Source organism: Nanorana parkeri, unplaced genomic scaffold, assembly GCF_000935625.1.
Source record: "Nanorana parkeri isolate BGI_ZX_2015 unplaced genomic scaffold, ASM93562v1 scaffold39, whole genome shotgun sequence".
In the NCBI taxonomy this organism is placed as follows: Eukaryota; Metazoa; Chordata; class Amphibia; order Anura; family Dicroglossidae; genus Nanorana; species Nanorana parkeri.
Genome location: NW_017306307.1, coordinates 1550524 through 1567805, shown reverse-complemented (window position 1 = coordinate 1567805; position 17282 = coordinate 1550524).

Below are 17282 nucleotides of genomic sequence, written 5' to 3'. Positions count from 1 at the left end.
TGATATAGTCCTGCACTGACTATAGTATGTGATGACATCAGCTAGAGGGGCAGCAACATGAAGGGTCAGAGACCAGGACGAAGAGCATCTTTGGCAGAATGGTCATCAAAATTGGAGCTGGCTAGGAGGAGGATTGCCGGCGAGTATTACTGTGTGCTAGCAGTTCCCTTTCAGAAAAGAAAAAAAAATGATTTTTGTTCAGCACAGAGAAAGGCAGTTGTGACTATTTTTATTATGGCTGGAGTTAGACTTTACAGTTAACACTGCAATGAAACATAAAATATGTGCTCAACAAAGGAACTTAGTACTTTCCTTTTAATACATAGGAGGCAGACTTGTTACCACTGAAAATTGACAGGTTTTGGTTTTATTTATTTAAACTGAATTATATGAGACAACATAGTTTCCTAATATTCATAAAAAAGTAAAATAAAAATGACTTTTTGGTTCCCTGTCACAGCTGTCAGTAAATATTCTTCCATATGTCACATTTCTCAGCCTAATAAAATGGCTTTCATTATTCCTTCCATAATCAATCTGTAAATCTTGGCTAGCTTGCTCATTTCAAAAATATCTTAGGGTCACCGTAGAGTGTAGAACAGCCTTAGTGTGAACTTTTAACTTTCTTATAACTAAAAATGTCCTTAGCTGTATTAATTAAAGGCAGACTGATTAAAATGATTTTAAAAGCTTGAGTCTGTTTACTGTTAATATATTAAAAACTTTTATAAAAATTCCCAGAGTAGTGTCTTATTTTGTGTGTCAGGTGCATTTGTTGATACCTATGAGTCTTCCCTCTCCCACTATATTGAAGAAGGATTTACAGGCTCTAGAGCAGGAGTTGTGTAGAAGACAGCTGTGCACCCTGAGCAGGGAGAGGCATTCCTGTGTGCTATGATCCATCTGCTGAGAGCTTTCTTGGCTGGAAAACTATGAACAAGAAAGGTGAGGGAGGAGGAGGCTAACAGAAAGCTGGGAACCCACATTGAGACTTCCCAGACCTCATATTACACGTATTAAAAATGTTTCCTCTTTGAAATCGTGCCATCGTCAACACATTTAAAAGGAATTACCATTTATCTTTGTAGCACCAACATATTAATTAATATTTTCGTATTGTTTTTTTCATTATTGGACTGTGTGTGTATATAAAACATATTACTCTATAGGAGGTCACTTTATAGGCATGCTGACTGGTAGCAACAATTGGCAGCATGCAGTCTTGGTCTTCCTGGAAATTATCTCACCCAATTAAAATCCAGAATGGTGTATTAGGGAAAAAAAGCAACCGAATAGCAAATGGCCATCATGTGGTTCCCCCACTTGCTCCATTTCACCCTTGGGTGGGAAATTTGCAGGCACCTTCCTCCCCTTGTCCACCTAGGTAGAGACAGGAGCGGAGGCATGCAGACTGGTGGCAACCATTGGCAGCATGCAGTCTTGGTTTTTCTCCAAATCCTCTCATCCAATTAAAATCCAGAGCAGTGTATTAGGAAAAAAAAAACCAGATTGCATATGGTCATCATGTGGTTTCCACCACTTGCTCCATTTTACCCTTGGGTGGGAAATTTGCAGGCACCTTCCTCTCCTTGCCCACGTAGGTAGAGGCAGGAGTGCAGGCATGTAGACTGGTGGCAACCATTGGCAGCATGCAATCTTGTTTTTTCTCCAACTCCTCTCATCCAATTAAAATCCAGAGCAGTGTATTAGGAAAAAAGAAGCCAGATTGCATATGGTCATCATGTGGTTCCCTTCACTTGCTCCATTTTACCCTTAGCTGGGAATTTTTCAGGCACCTTCCTCTCCTTGTCCACCTAGGTAGAGACAGGAGCGCAGGCATGCAAACTGGTGGCAACCATTGGCAGCATGCAGTCTTGGTTTTCCTGCAAATCATCTCACCCATATTAAAATCCAGAGTGGTGTATTAGGGAAAAAAGCAACCAGATTGCTTATGATCATCGTGTGGTTCCCCCACTTGCTCTCCTAACTTAACTATTGGCATTTCTGGATTAAGGATGAGTTATTTGGGCAAAATTGATTTCGCCATGAACCTTTTGATTTTGCATCAGCAAATTTTTGCCACAGTGGCAACTCTTGATTCCTTTCATTGCGGAGTCTCGCAGACGTGGATTGGAGATTGCATGGTCGGGAGCACAGCTCCTGTTTGATCTGTCTTTGCACCCAGAGAATACGGTGATACGGAGAGAGAGTTGTCAAGCATACATTTTATTTGAAGTTTTATGTCTTCTTTTCTCATGTGAGTAGTTTTTTAAATAAAGGAGGTTTTTTAATTTTGCGGTTTTACGCTATGGGCTGTTTTTATATTTTATTGGATATGGTCGTGATGACACGCTGATGTCATTTTCTGTGCAACGATTGTGGAGAGATGTCCTTTGAATAAGATCGATTGGAGACCCATTAAAGCGATTCTAGACCTGTTCAGGTCTATTTATAAGTTGAGCGGCCCACTGAGAGGGGGAGCACCTGGGTGATAATTGGAGTTGACGTATGGACTTTGTACAAAGGACTTTCACAGTGGAAGGATAAAGAGTGTGGTGCACTTGGGACAAATCCTGAGCACTATATACGTGTGATTCCACATTTGTGTATATTTGAACACGGAATATATGATTGAACTTTCCAGAGGACTATTATTTACAAGAAGATTCATTGTGAACAATTTTTTTTGATTGCATGTATTATTTAAGCACATATTTATTATAGAGATTTGTTTATGTATTGTTCTAGATGAAGCGCAGCACATTTATTATAATTTGATCCATTCATTGATCTACTTCAATTGTTGGGGAAAGTTGATTGACAAAAAAAAAAATATTTTCCCCCCTAATTTATAGGGTCTTATTTTTTTTAGGTGTATTTAAGGTAAGGCCCATTTCACATGGGCACCGTCCATTCTTGCACAGATCCCCTGCTGGTTAGAGCAATATGGAACAGATGTGAAATCCATGTCCTTTCAGTTTTTTTCCCCATCACAAGAAAAAACTGAGCTATATGGACCCATGTTCGGTTGGTTGTAAGCAGACATGTTTCTGTTTACAATAGATCACCTCTGACTTGTCACGATTAGGTTTGCCAATTTTTTTTTCTTCTGGACTTAGACGTTTTTCCGAACCTAGACGGAGTTGGAGGTAATCAAATTTACATGAACGCACATCCGTTTACATCTGGCTGCCCATAAAATAGCATTGGGATTCTGATCAGATCTGCCTTTAAAACTGAAAAGGGCCACACTGAGTTTATTTTATTAAGAGTTCTTTGTTTCTGTGGGATTATGGTTTTTTTTTGCTCTGTATTTAAACATTATTTGTGTACTGCAGCTTTAAATTTCTTTTACTTGTCACTGTCTGTTTTTCTTTTCTATAAAAAAGCACAAAAACAGCAAAACCACTTTAATTTTGCTTTCTCTACTGGCTGTAATGCATTTCTGTAAAAATGCTGAAATTTTGCTGAAATATCCATATTTTTACTACAATTTTGGGAAATAAAAAGTCTCAGTTCCCATCATCCCTAGTGAGGAAAAAATGCCCATCACCCTTTGCAGATGTACTGTATCTATTGAGGAGCAGTGTTGTCACAAGATATAGCTACAGAACACAACCCCTTTCCTGATATCCCTGACATGGGAGAAGTGTTTTGTAACAATTGCTTGGGATTTTGGTGCAGCAGAGGCAGGGAGCACCGGCAGTTACATGCAGAGTGGGTTTCTGGCAGGATTAACAGGCTCTGACTAAGGGCTCTGAAATGCGTCAAGGGGGACGGACCGTGGGTCAGTGATGTGGTACAAGCTCCAATAAACTATTTCCGTTGAATCTAGTGTGCAGCCAACTTTTCTTTTGTTTGTATGGGCTCATATTGGAGTGTGGACGTAAACACAGCAGCAAGCACCCGGCTCATTCCTTCCCTGAGCTGTGGAGGAGCAGTGCTTCTTTTGTGTGTTCTCCTTGCAAAATCAAACAGATATAACAAAACACTTTTAATGGTATAATACCAGTAGTTAATTTTTAGGCTTTAAATACCCTATAATAAACCAGCATGCTCTGCAACCGCTGTATTAATAAAGTACCCTGAATTAAAAGTTCCTTTGTAACATACAGATATTACACAAATCATAAAAATCTGCAACTCATCAGGTTATACACTTGTATACTATTAGTAATAAAAAAATTAATGATGTTTTCAAAAAACCTTTTTGGCTTCGCAAGTTGAATGTCGCTTCCAATATTATTTCAACAGGCAGCCATGATTTATAAGGGGATCACTTTATGCCCCATGGTAATTCTGTGGCATTTCATTGAATTTCAGAGTAAATAAATCCTATTTGGCAAAATAGTTTGTGCATCTTTGAGTTTCAGCAAGAGAGGGAATGTTCTTCCCCGTTGGATGTTAAATGATGCCTACAGTATTCTGCATGATAATTCCAGGCGCTTAAAATAGTTAGAGAGCGGTCTGGTCATTTACACAAGTTGATATTTACATTTGGGTTTTCCATCCCAGAACATTTAAAACTGGATTATTGCAAAACTATCTTGGCAGCTTTTCTGTCACCTGTAGAGTAGATTGCTTCTAAAATGTATAGTCAAGTCTTGTTATTATAGAACACAAAATTGAAGTTATTTGATACATTCTGAGATGAGATTAAATAAGGAGCCCATAGAAAGGATTTTACATGTCACAGCAACAATCCCTAAGGCTGCTGATGCAGAACAGTAACAGTTAGGGATGCACCGATACCGGTATTTTAGTACCGAGTACGAGTACCGATAATTTGGTTTCGGTACTCGCCGATACCAATTACCGAGTAACGGATGTCCCATTCAGGAAGCCAGGTGGCGTGTAATGACTCGCTACCTGGCTTCCTGATTACCCGGGAAGCCGGGCAGCGTGTAAAGAGTCGCCACCAGGCTTCCCGATTAACAAGAAAGTCCCCTCTTACCTTAGTTTGTGCAGCCTGTCACCCCCGGGGCCCCTCCAGCGAGAACGCGGCCTTCGTCCGGTACCCAGCCGGAGCCGTCTGGCCGGCCAATCAGGAAGCCAGGCACCGTGTAATGACGCGCCGCCCTACTTTCTGATTGGCCGGGAGGCCGGCTCCATGCTCTCCTGTCATGAGATGATGAGGGAGTATGAAGCCAGCTTACAGGCCAATCAGAAAGCAGGGCGTCGCGTCATTAGACGGCGCCCGGCTTCCTGATTGGACAGCTCCGGCAGGGTACCGGACGAAGGCCACATTCTCGCTAGAGAGGCCCCCGGGGGTGACAGGCTGCACATACTAAGGTAAGGTAACCTTACCTCACGAGCCAGCTTCCTGATTGGCCAGCTTCCCGACCAATCAGGAAGCCAGGCAGCACGTCATTACACGCTGCCCGGCTTCCTGATTGGCCTGGAAGTCGGCTCCATGCTTTCTCATCACAAGTGATGAGAGAGCATGGAGCCGCTTCCTGGTCAATCGCGAAACCGGGCAGCACGTAATGACGCGCTGCCCGGCCTCCTGATACTGGAAGTACTCGTGCTAGGCATCGGAGCATTTGGGCGAGTACGAGTACTAGAATCGGCACCGATATCGATACTATTATCGGTATCGGTGCATCCCTAGTAACAGTAGATACATATCCCGTCCTTTGCCTGTTTGTTGCAATGTAACAATATTACAGAAAGCTTCAGTTAAAGTGTTGGATCAAGAAAGTATTGGATACGGCAAGGAAATGATAGAACCTTTATGTAGTTGTGTGTGTGCCTGTTGGCGAGAGTAGGTATGACAGTTTCTTACACATTGATGGTGCCTTTTTTAATGTTTCTGATCAATAAATACCTATTTTTAGAAGATAGAGTTCTCGATGATCTCCTTTCCCATATGGGCGCCTCTGCCAACCTCACCCTCTATTACACTTTGGGACCCAAATTCCTACCATATCATCTAGTTTAGGGGTAGGGTCATGTTAAGAGTTTGGTATAGAAGTTACACTTAAGTGTATCTAAACCCAAAAATAAAAAGATTGGCTGCAAGCAATGTTTGTTTGAAGATTTTTCAACTGGCTCCTTCGGTCTTCTATTCGGAAGGGTGCCACAGCAGCACCCAGTGTGCGATTTCTGACCGATTCATGAAGAATTGGCCAAAAACCCCATAGTATATGGCCAACTGAAAACTTTTTAAGCAGTTAAAGCAATAGTTTTGTTTATTCTTCCCATTTGGGTTAAAGGTTTTACATAAATGAGCAAAAGCCGAGCATTGTATGTGCCCCTGTCAGTGTTAAATGGTTTGTCTTTACCCACTATCTGCCACTTTTACTGTACAGTTGCTGGGAAATATCATCTGTAATCTCATGAGATCTCATAGAAAGGCATTTTCCTCCCCTGAGATGATGTGCATGGTCACATGTTCTAGTTACATATGCCAGAGTTCTAGGAAGTAAAGGGAGATCTAGTAATCTGCTCTTAGTAAAAATGGCCATTGTGAGAAGAATGGGGAGGAAAAGGAAAATAAGGTATGCAAAGAATAAAAAGCCAGCAATTATCTAGAACTATCTGTTAGTAGATTGTCATTACTAAACATATCTAAAGGTACCTTTGTTCTTATTTTGAAGATATGGGTAAAGTTCAACTTAAACCTTGGACTTAAATGTCAAAATAAGCTCTAAATCGAACTATTGGTCCAAACTCAACCTAATCTAATTCTTAAAGTGTTCTAAACTCAAAAGCAAAAATGTAATACAGTAAACTCTCTGTTATCCGGTATTCAACTAACCGGAACTCTCATCTACCCGGCAACAAAAATCCACTGTGCACTCACTGTTCTGCCGATCCTCTGCGACGTTGTAGGAAAGGGTGAGAGGGCTCTGCAGCATGGGATGGTAGAGAGGGTAGAGGATCAAGGCTGAAGAGTGTAATTACTGCTGGTAATGTATAGATACAATACTGTGTTATCCTGTGGAAAGCCACGTCTGTGATCGAGAGCTGAGCGCATGCGTCTCCTAGTGATCACTCCTAGTACTGTAGGTTCATGGAATACAATACAGCAGTGCTCAAAATTTCAAGTCCTGTGTTCCTTTTCGGCCGGAGCTCTGCAGTTCTGAGCTCCGTTCTCTGCAGTAAGGTCTGCAGACCTTACTAATCCATCCTTGCGAACGGGGCTCAGAACTGTCAGAGCTCCGGTGATCGATCGAAAGTAACGGAGCCAGGACAGGACGGCAAGGAGCGGCTGCTCTCATAGTCAGGTACGCGATCCGTGACCGCGTGCCTGACTGAATTTCCACTCGCCCTCTCTTTATTTCCACTCGCCAAATGCAAGCGGGCGAGTGGAAATTTTGAGCCCTGCAATACAGTATACTGAAGATCTCCAGTCCCACTGTCAGGCAGCCCTAGTGCACACCAGGCCATAAGTAAGCACACACCTCTGTATGCTCTGTTTCCTCAGGTCAGCTGGGATCTACTATACAGAACAGTATTACAGCACCTGTATTACAGCACTAATACTAAGTGTGTCTATTTGTCTTAATTTGCTTTTGATTACTGTATTTCAATATTAATATGAAGTCCATACAGATTTTATGTAATGGTATGGTATGTTTATGGCATGGTATAGTATGGTTTATAGCATCAGTTAGACCTATTTTTAATAGTAACTCTCAAGCAACCAGAAACTACATTTGTTTAGCTAATGAATGTAAGATGATTTCACATCAGCATGCAGAGCTGCTTGCTGATATGATTTTTTTGTCAAGGGGGTGAAGGCCCACTTTAAGGCTGACTTATTCAGTTAGTATAAAGCTGGCCATATACCTGCAGATTTTCTGCAGATTTTCTATTGTCCGATGGGAAAAATGCAACAGATTCCTCCATCTACGCTAAACTGTGTGGATGGAGGAATCTCCCACTGGGCCAAGCTTCAGTATCTTGTTAATTGGCCCCACTGGCTCTCAAAACACCTGAACAATCTGATTGGATGCAGGCATTGCTCAGGTATTTTGAGAGCCAGTGGGGCTGATTAGCAAGATACTGAAGCTTGGCCCAGTGGGATATTTCTCCATCCACACAGTTTAGCGTAGATGGAGGAATCTGTTGCACTTTTTCCATCTGACCATAGAAAATCTGCAGATAATCTATAGGTGTATGGCCAGCTTAAGACTTTTGAGATTTTCTATGGAATTGGAGATGGTGGTAATACTTTCTTCAGCCAAACCAACTGCATTACAACTCTTTTCTGACATAAATAATGTGCCGCCATTATGACGATATGAAAGGACCACAAAGCCACATTTCACCATCAGCTAGTGTTGCAGTTGACCTATGTAGATGTGACTCCCATTTCCAGTAAGTGACTGGGATGGATCCTCAGTATTATTTGTTCAGTGGAGGATATATTTAATTGACATTTTCTTTTATAGGAATGATCATTCTGTTTGGCAGGGATCCACCAACACAATAATAACTGTCACATGTTCATTAGCTACCAAAGGCTCATAAACTGCAGATTTATGGAACGTTTTTTTCCTACATTACATTGTTATGCTCTTGTCATTTTTTTTGTAAATTATGTTTTTTGGAAAACTGTCAAATATAATTTGAATTCACATAAAATAAATGATTTACTTGCTCATGTTATTTGCGCAATAAAATAAATTGTTGGGAAAACATCTAACTACTGGGTGATTTATTGCTCCTGACAGTGTAGCAGGTTAAGGTTCTATACAATAAAATGTGAGAATGTGAAGTGTTCCAATTATTACGCACAATTAAATAGCAAATTGGCAGGTGACTTTTCAGACCATACGCTGAGATAAATTAAAAAAGAAGAAATACAAACTGAAGGCAGATTAGAGAAAATATGAATCAATGATATCAACTTGAAAGGGACAGGATAGTGCATTTTTAGTGAGCACATATTAGGAGGTGTTAATACTGACTTTACTTTAACCAGTTGCCGTCCGCCCGTAGTAGAAAAACTCGCCAGACGGCATTTTTTTTCTGCTCGCGCGCGCCCCCTAGCGGGCACGCACGGGCAGAAAAGACCCGTCCAATGCGAACACCCGGTACCGGGTGTTTCACATATAGGCGATCAGCGGGTCCATAGCCCGCCGATCGCCTATATGTGCTCGTTTGCGTCCGCAACTCTGCTTCATCAGCTTCTTTTGGGGTCCACAGGTGACTTTAGGGGTCCTAGAGACCCCTAATGTCTCCATAAAGAGGACCTGTCAGTGTGCCTTTGCTATTATATAGGGGGATTGTTATCCCCCTATATAATAGCAATAACAATAAGTGCAAAAAAATAAATATAAATAAAAAAAAATAAAAGTAACACATAAAAAAGTAAAATAAAATAAAAGTCACATATAAAAAAAGGGGAAAAAACCCCCCAAAATTGTTTAACTCCCCCACCCCCACGTTTACGCGCCTATAAACGTAAATACGCGTCCGGTGCCCCAGCGCGCAAAAATTACAATTGCGCTACACATGTTACATATCGCCGCGAACGTCGCAGTGAGAGCAATCATTTTAGGGCCATCAATCACTGATAACACTAAACTGATGAGCGGTAACAGCTTTTAAAGCGTCGCCTATGGCCAATTTTGGGTATTATCGTTTTTTGAGGTTTCGCGCGCGCACGCAATTTTAAGGCTTGACATGTTTAGTGTCTTTTTACCCGACGTGACCCCATCTTTTATATTTTACCAAAAAATTGGGTAATAATAAATGTTTTATCATTTAATATAGGGGAAACTGTTTTTTTTTTTAAATTTCGGTAATTTTTCCTTAATATAGTAAAAAAATAAAACCCCCAGTGGTGAATAAATACCACCAAAAGAAAGCTCTATCTGTCCCCAAAAAAGGGTATAAAATTCATTTCAGTACAGCGTTGCATGACGGAATAAATGTCAGTCAAAGTACCGCAGCACTGAATACTGAAAAATGGCCTGGATGGGAAGGGGGTTTAACACCGCGGATGTCAACTGGTTAAAGAAGAAATCCAAGATTTAAAAAAATGAAAGAGGAACTCCAGGAATTTGAAACGTTAACCCTTGCAGTGGGGCTGCCCCCTCACTGAAGGGTTAACTGCTTGTTTTGTCTAGGGAGTGAAAATAATAAACAAATACTTAACAGATCCTTGACCCCGCCTGGCTACTAGACCAATCCCTTCAGCCTCTCTCCCCCTCTGCTCCAGTGGTGTCCACTGGAGCAGAGGGGGAGAGAGGCTCCAGCTTTGGCTCCGGTGGTGGAATGTCCCTCTGCATCTTCATTTATAATACAGTGTATTAGATGTGAAGATGCTATGGATCCTTAAACCACTGGAGCAGAGGGGGAGAGAGGCTCCAGCTTTTGCTCCCGCGGTGGTATATACCTCTGCGTCTTCATGCCTAATACTGTGTATTAGACGTGAAGACGCCATGGATCCTTAGACCATCGGAAAGGCTGCAGGGAGCGGTTTTGCAGCCAGGCAGGATCGAAGATAGAGAGAGTATATCTTTGTTATTTTCGCTCACTAGATAAAATGAGCAGTTAACCCTTGCAGTGTGGGGATGGCCTTACTGCAAGAGTTAACTTTTCCAATTCCCTAAGATCTGCTTCCATTATTTCTTCACTGTTAACTGCTCATTTTGGTCTAGGGGCAAAAAAAAGAAGAAATACTCACCTGATCCTCAGCCCTGCAGCAGTGAAGGTTCACCTCTTTCCCCCTCCGCTCCAGCTATTATGTCCCTTGGTGTCCGACTCCTCACATCTATTAGACTGCATCCCCCCTCTAAAAAGTATATACACATACTTCATTTTTCCAAGGTCTTCTGGTTGGCACTTCTTCCTGTCCTCCAGCGATGCCAGTGGGTAGCCCTAACTCCTGCACTAAATGGCGTACATGTAATAAGATGTGAATGCCTTGTAGTGTGGTAGTACTCTAAGCCCAGGCTGCGTGGTGATGCTGCCCCAGGGGGTGTAGCCATTACAGCCTAGGCTGTCATAGAAATGGGTTGAATGATGCTGGCTGTCATCTAACCCGGAGGACTGGTGGCATCTAGTAATTTAAGGTATTAATGCAGAGAACGGCTTTAGACATTGGTTCTTATTTTTACTTTTGATGGTTAATTATTTTTTTGTGGTGTGTTGCTCTAGCCTGTTCCCAGGTCAGTGTTAAATATGATCAGATACAAGGCAGAGGAATGTTTTTAGGTGTTATAAATAAAGGAATTTTACACTATTACCGTGTCTGCTTCCCGTTCATACCTGATCATATTCTGGGAAGGACCTGACAGTTACACTGTGTATAGCTGAGGCTATAGGATAGTGAGCGGTGACCGGGGTGTACTATACAACAATGGACTGACCTGAGGATGGGCTATGAGTGTGACCAAAGCATTCATATGTAGTCATAGAGTTCTGATGAGTGCAGAGTGTGGCTTACCATACAAGAAAGTGAACGGTGTGAGCTGATTACAAGTGGCAGCTATTACATTGCCGGCGGTCTTCCTTGAAGGAGCGCAATGCTATCTTGCAGACTGTTTTTTAAAGCCTAATAATCTTTTAATTGATTAAGGCTCTGTTGTCAGTGCTGTCAGGACTGCATGCTGTATGTCACAAGACACTTGTTGGGTAGAATTGCCAAAGAGCACTTTATGTACCATCACAAGAACTATATCTGTTGCCAATGTGTCAAAGTTATTTTCAGATGCAGAGTTCTTAAGCGCCGGCTATATCTGAATATGATAACGGGGAAATCAAGACCACTGATACACTGCACCTGCATACAGGACAGCTAGGAGCACTTGTATGGGAGATATCAGCCACACATACTGAGACTGGGGTGTGTATTCCTGAGAAAAGGGTGACGCAGCATCTCCTGCGTTATTGCTATAGAGATGTCTGACACACATTTATGAGCAGCTGATGTTCGGGTAATTATCTCATTGGGAAGCACACTTGAAAGGTTCTTTCTCAATACAGTGAGTACAAATGTTAGGGGCAGTTCACACCTAAGTGTTTTGCTTAACTCATGATACTGTGCATTAAGCGCACAATATCGCACAGCACACCTAGCCTGCTGTACCATACACTAGGTACGTTGCCTGCATGCAGTTTGCATGTTCCTTCTATGTATGGATGAATTTCCTTCAGCTGTACTCCAAAAAGAAACACACAGTGGCATATTAATCACTGTGGCTTTGCAACTGTAAGAAACAGTTAAACAAACAGTAAGAAACAGTTAAAAATGGTTATGTATTATATAATATATGCATATTATATACAGAAGAGCCATATATAAACTGAAGGTATCTGATTGTCTCACTTCTATCACACACCCTAAAAATATAAGGTGTATATTTCTCATTTTATCATAATCATAGGTGGAGCCATACCAATCATCCCTTTATGTCCCGGGGTCAACGGTGCATACAGAACTGCTGGTATACAGCACAAATACAGACAAATATAAGAGAACCATTTTCCACCATTCTTGCGATGGAGGAAAAAACTGATCTTACCGGACCCCATGTCTATGGTCAGCCAGGTCTAAAGTCGGCTCCAGATTTGGCTAGAGCCAAGGGGTAACCGGATATAAATGGCAGCCATCCATTTAGATCCGGCTGCCCAAACACTAACATCGGGCTTCTGATTAGGTTTGCCTGAAAACGTCACAGGTGGACCTGTTTAAAAATCCTGTGTGAAAGGGGCCTAAATATAGCACCTCACCCCTTTGATCTACATATGAATGAAAGTGTTCCAGAAGGAAGGACAGTGTCAGCACCAATTCAGAGAGGATATACAGCCTAGTGATACACAAATAAGATACATTTCTGTTAATAGTTATGTTACTTGGATACATTTTTAAGATTTAACTCCTGAGTTTAGTGTCACTTTAAGCAATGACAAAATTATGACTGAATAAACAGGCCCTTGGACTCTGGTCCATATGGGTATACAGGTGTGAGTGCTGAAATTAACGGCACTCATAGTACTGGTATCCTTTATATTCACCACAGCATAGCTTGTATAGCTCTACTTTCTCATTATATAATATATAAAAGAATGTGAAATATTTTCTCAAGACCACTATTCCTGGACATAGCACTAGCTGGTGTTTCTGAGCTTATTGCAGAAGCCCTAACACTTGAGATGTTCCCCCTATATGATGATTATGTAACTGCCATGTTTCTTCTTGGAATACATAGCAGGGCAGGGACAAGCTAAACCCTAGAAAACAGACTTATATTAACTATACAATAATGTTTTTAATTTACATTTTATAGCTGCTACAACCCACCGGGCTTAGATTCCAATCACAATATCTTTTCCATATGTGGGACATGCACATTCTGACTATGGGATTTCAGCTCATTAAAGACATACATTTCCTTAACACTTGTTTTAATATCTGATTCTGCACTCATAATGTGCCAGCAGTGCTGCTAACTCTCTTATAAGTAACTCCAATTAAGTAGGTTGTCTGGAATATATTTTTATTATGTCAATGATGTCATTGTACATACTGTAGCAGAATTGGGGTAAGTAAACCAATGAATCAAATGATATGTAAAAAAATATTGGTATATATTTTACTTCCAAATAATTCCTTTTGCTTTGCTGAGTTGTTGACACCTTTTTTTTAGACCTCTGACATCTGCATGAGTTTTTTTCTCTGGGATGTTCGCTGTGCAGCCTGCAAGTGCCGTATAACCTCTCACCTGACATGTACTAAATTTTTGTAGTGCACCGTCCATACTATGGTCTACATTCACTTCAATAGGCCCAGCTGACAGATGGGCTTTCCATTAAAGTGAATAGAGGTAGTAAGATTAATATTTGCTGTATGGAAAATGGGGAATATGTGCACTTGCATAGACACCAGTCACAAACAATTGTGTCTATGCAAGAATATGAATACTCAATCCTAAATTATTATAACTGTGCAGGCTTTGGCTATGACATTTTTATATTTGCCCCTCTATATAGATAGACTTATTTTCTCTAAGCCTTACCTTTCAACTTAAAGTGGACCTGAATTCAAAAAGCATAGATATGGAATGTTATAGGGCACACCTAGAAATGTAATTGGGCCTAACTATACCCTGAAAAATCTACCATTTGTCTTGATTTACTCCTGAAAGTTAGCAGAACATTTCCGGGTATGTGGATGTGTCTAGGCATTCCTTTGTTTGCAGCTTCATACCTATACATCACTTCTGTGCTTCTTGCTGGAGAGTAATTTGCTCTTCAGGGATCTCCCTGCTTCATTCTGTGAATCTGTGCTTCCTTCACCTCTCCTGCTGGTTTTCTCCCAACATCAGATAAACGGTCAACATGGAGGTTGCTCTGACTTGAAGAGGCAAATCCCTGCTGCTCTCACCCACCTTAACCAAGCCCCGGGCAGAGAACCTCCCTAATCTGAACCAACAATGGATTAAAAAATATGGAACGTTTCACGAATTTGCATGTCATCCTTGCACAGGGGCCATGCTAATCTTCTCTGCATTGTTCCAATTTCAGTATATGTGCTGCCGAAGCAAGCCCAGAACCGCACAGCCTTTTAATCTCCTTCAATTGTTTTCGCAAAATTTGTGTGAAATTCAGTCCAGATCAAGTTCTGCACCTAACATGCAAGACAGCCATGGCCCCACGTTAATTCCTATGGATGGCTTTGTGCTCCATGTAAGGTATGTGTATGAGCCATATGAATAAATGCATGTGCAGTAAGAGTATGGCCAAAAATGTTTTAAAGAAAAGACTGTCCATGGCCATTTAAAGCTGCCCAGTGAAGATCTCAGGAGAGGGTCTGTAGGTGATGATTTACCTACTGGGAATCCACTATGGGGTGGAGTGAGGTGCATAAACCACAGCCTAACTAAAAAGTCACCTGAAATCTGATAGTTGCTGCCCTGTGAACTGCCTGATCCTATACATTGTCCTTCAGGAGCTCAAAGATTAGGAGATGGTGTGAGGGATAAAGAGCTGAGAGGGCAGCAGAGCTCAGGCTTTATTTGACCTCTAAACCTAAGTCTTATGCTGTCAGACAAGTAAGTGGTGCTAAATAAGGGCCAACAATAAATGCTTTATATAAGCCTGCACCATTATAATAACTGGTTAAAATTAATAATATATGATATTGAATATTCAGATTACTAACAGCCCAGATAGTTCTTTGAAGAGGTATACACATAAAAATCGAATTGTTTAGAAACAGAGAATCACATCATTGAACGATCCATGAATCACACAAAAACAGAGTTTTTAAGCTGTACTCCAAGTAGATACAAACAACACTAATTATTGCAGTTCTATAATCGTTAATAAAACATGACATTATTTATGTTTTAATGAAAGCAGTGTAACACCCTGATTTGATTTGACAGCAGCTTCTTGCAATGGCCTGTGCAGTAGAGCTCAGACTGGGCATCACAAGGAGCTAAACATTTAGAGTGCAGTACTCATATGAATAGAACTGGCATGCTGATAAGAGGAAAGAGCAGAGAGACAAGATTAGCTCATCAGCCTGATGCTTTTCCTTTCACTGTCTAGCCATAGGCTGCGGGAGGGACCTGCAGGCAAAACTGCACTAAACTGCAACAAAACAAAAAAATCAGGTCTTTTGCTGTTCCAGACAGGGCTGTGCTGTAAGGTAGAATATGAATATGAGAGATAGTTGGACAGAAATACAAATTCTTGGACACAACTCCCATTAATGTACAGTATTTTGCCATGTATTTAGATGTTTGCTAGGTATTCAATATTAAACTGGTCACCCATGTAACAATCTGAATGTACAACATTCACCTAAAAAGCCCCATTAAATTTGATTTGTTGTTATATAATTATATATATGGGTGTGGTGTCTCAGTTTCTTTGGTGGTTCAAAAACATTGGGGGGAATTTATCAAAACTGGAGCAGAAGGATCTGGAGCAGTTGCCTATGGCAACCAATCAGCTTCTCTCTTCAGTTTGTTCGAAAATGAAAGGTGGATGAGGATTGGTTGCCATGCACAGCTGCTCCAGATTTTTTCTGCTCCAGTTTTGATAAATTCCCCTCATTGTATATAAATTGCACACAGAATCAAACCAATTGCAACCAGAGCTGGTGGTAATTAAGCAGCAACTGTTTACATTGGTCTTGCTGTCCCATTTGTTTATGAGAAATTTGTCCCCCACCTTGATGGGGCTTTAAAGTCCCTTGAAGGAGAAACACAGTCCATTACGGATCATACACTGGAATTAACTTATCGAAATTTGACATATGGCACTATGCAGTAGAACCATTGTTATTCCTTGTTCAAATAGTTTCTTAGCCTTAGTGAATTTCTTACCCTTGGAGGGGGAAGGCAGACAAAATGCCTGAGTGCATAAGCCCTTAAGGTACATGTTTGATTTATTTAAACACATCCTTTTCCATTTCCATAAATACTTATGCTAATGTTTTGGTCTCAAGGTCTAGGCTTTCTGTCCCATGGAAAGTCTGTATCATTTCTAGGAACGTGTTGTGTTCACAGATGTTGTTAATCTTGCCATGTCATTTTCGCCAAAGGCCATGTCACTGCTTTCCTTTCTGCTTTGTATTCTATTTCCCTTCAATTTTCTTATATGATAGCAGGTGATTTCTGCATTTGTTTGCCTCTGTTACATGCACAGAATGTGCAGTGTGTGGCATTTTTCCTGAACGTATATATGGTTTATGTATTAACTCTTATGAATCACTTACGGGTCTATTCACAAAGCTGCCGAGGGAAGCCGAGTGAACAACCGACCCCAAGTGAAGTGAGCCGAACACTGTTCGGCTATTCACTTCAGGCTGGTACGGCTTGTTTCACATGGCAGAAACAGAAGGAGTTCGACTCAGCCGATCCAACATCTGGATTGGCTGAGCCGAACCTCCGGCAGGCTTCTCACTGCTGTTCGGGCTATTCTTAAAGATGCTGAACAGCAGTGAGTGAATAGCCGAATGCTGCTGAGCGGCATTCGCCTTAGCTGTTCTGCTCGGTCCCTCGGAGGGACCAAGCAGAACAGAAAAATGGTTAAAAAGTAAATAGAAAACGATTGTGCGGAGCTAGCAGTGACAGCTAGCTCCGCCCAATAGTTTCCTATTGTCCGGCGGCTCTGCTGCCGTAAAATAAAATGAAAAAAAAAAAACTCTCCCGGGCGCTCTTGGAGCCTCCCCCTTCCGGCCGCCCAGGAGTTGCAGCAGAGGGCGGGTACAATGCTAGTTTACTATTGGCTATTGCAAATTGAAATAGCCAATAGGAATGTAGCTACAGATTCCAATGGGAATTTTTTTTCTTTTCTATTCTGACATCTCA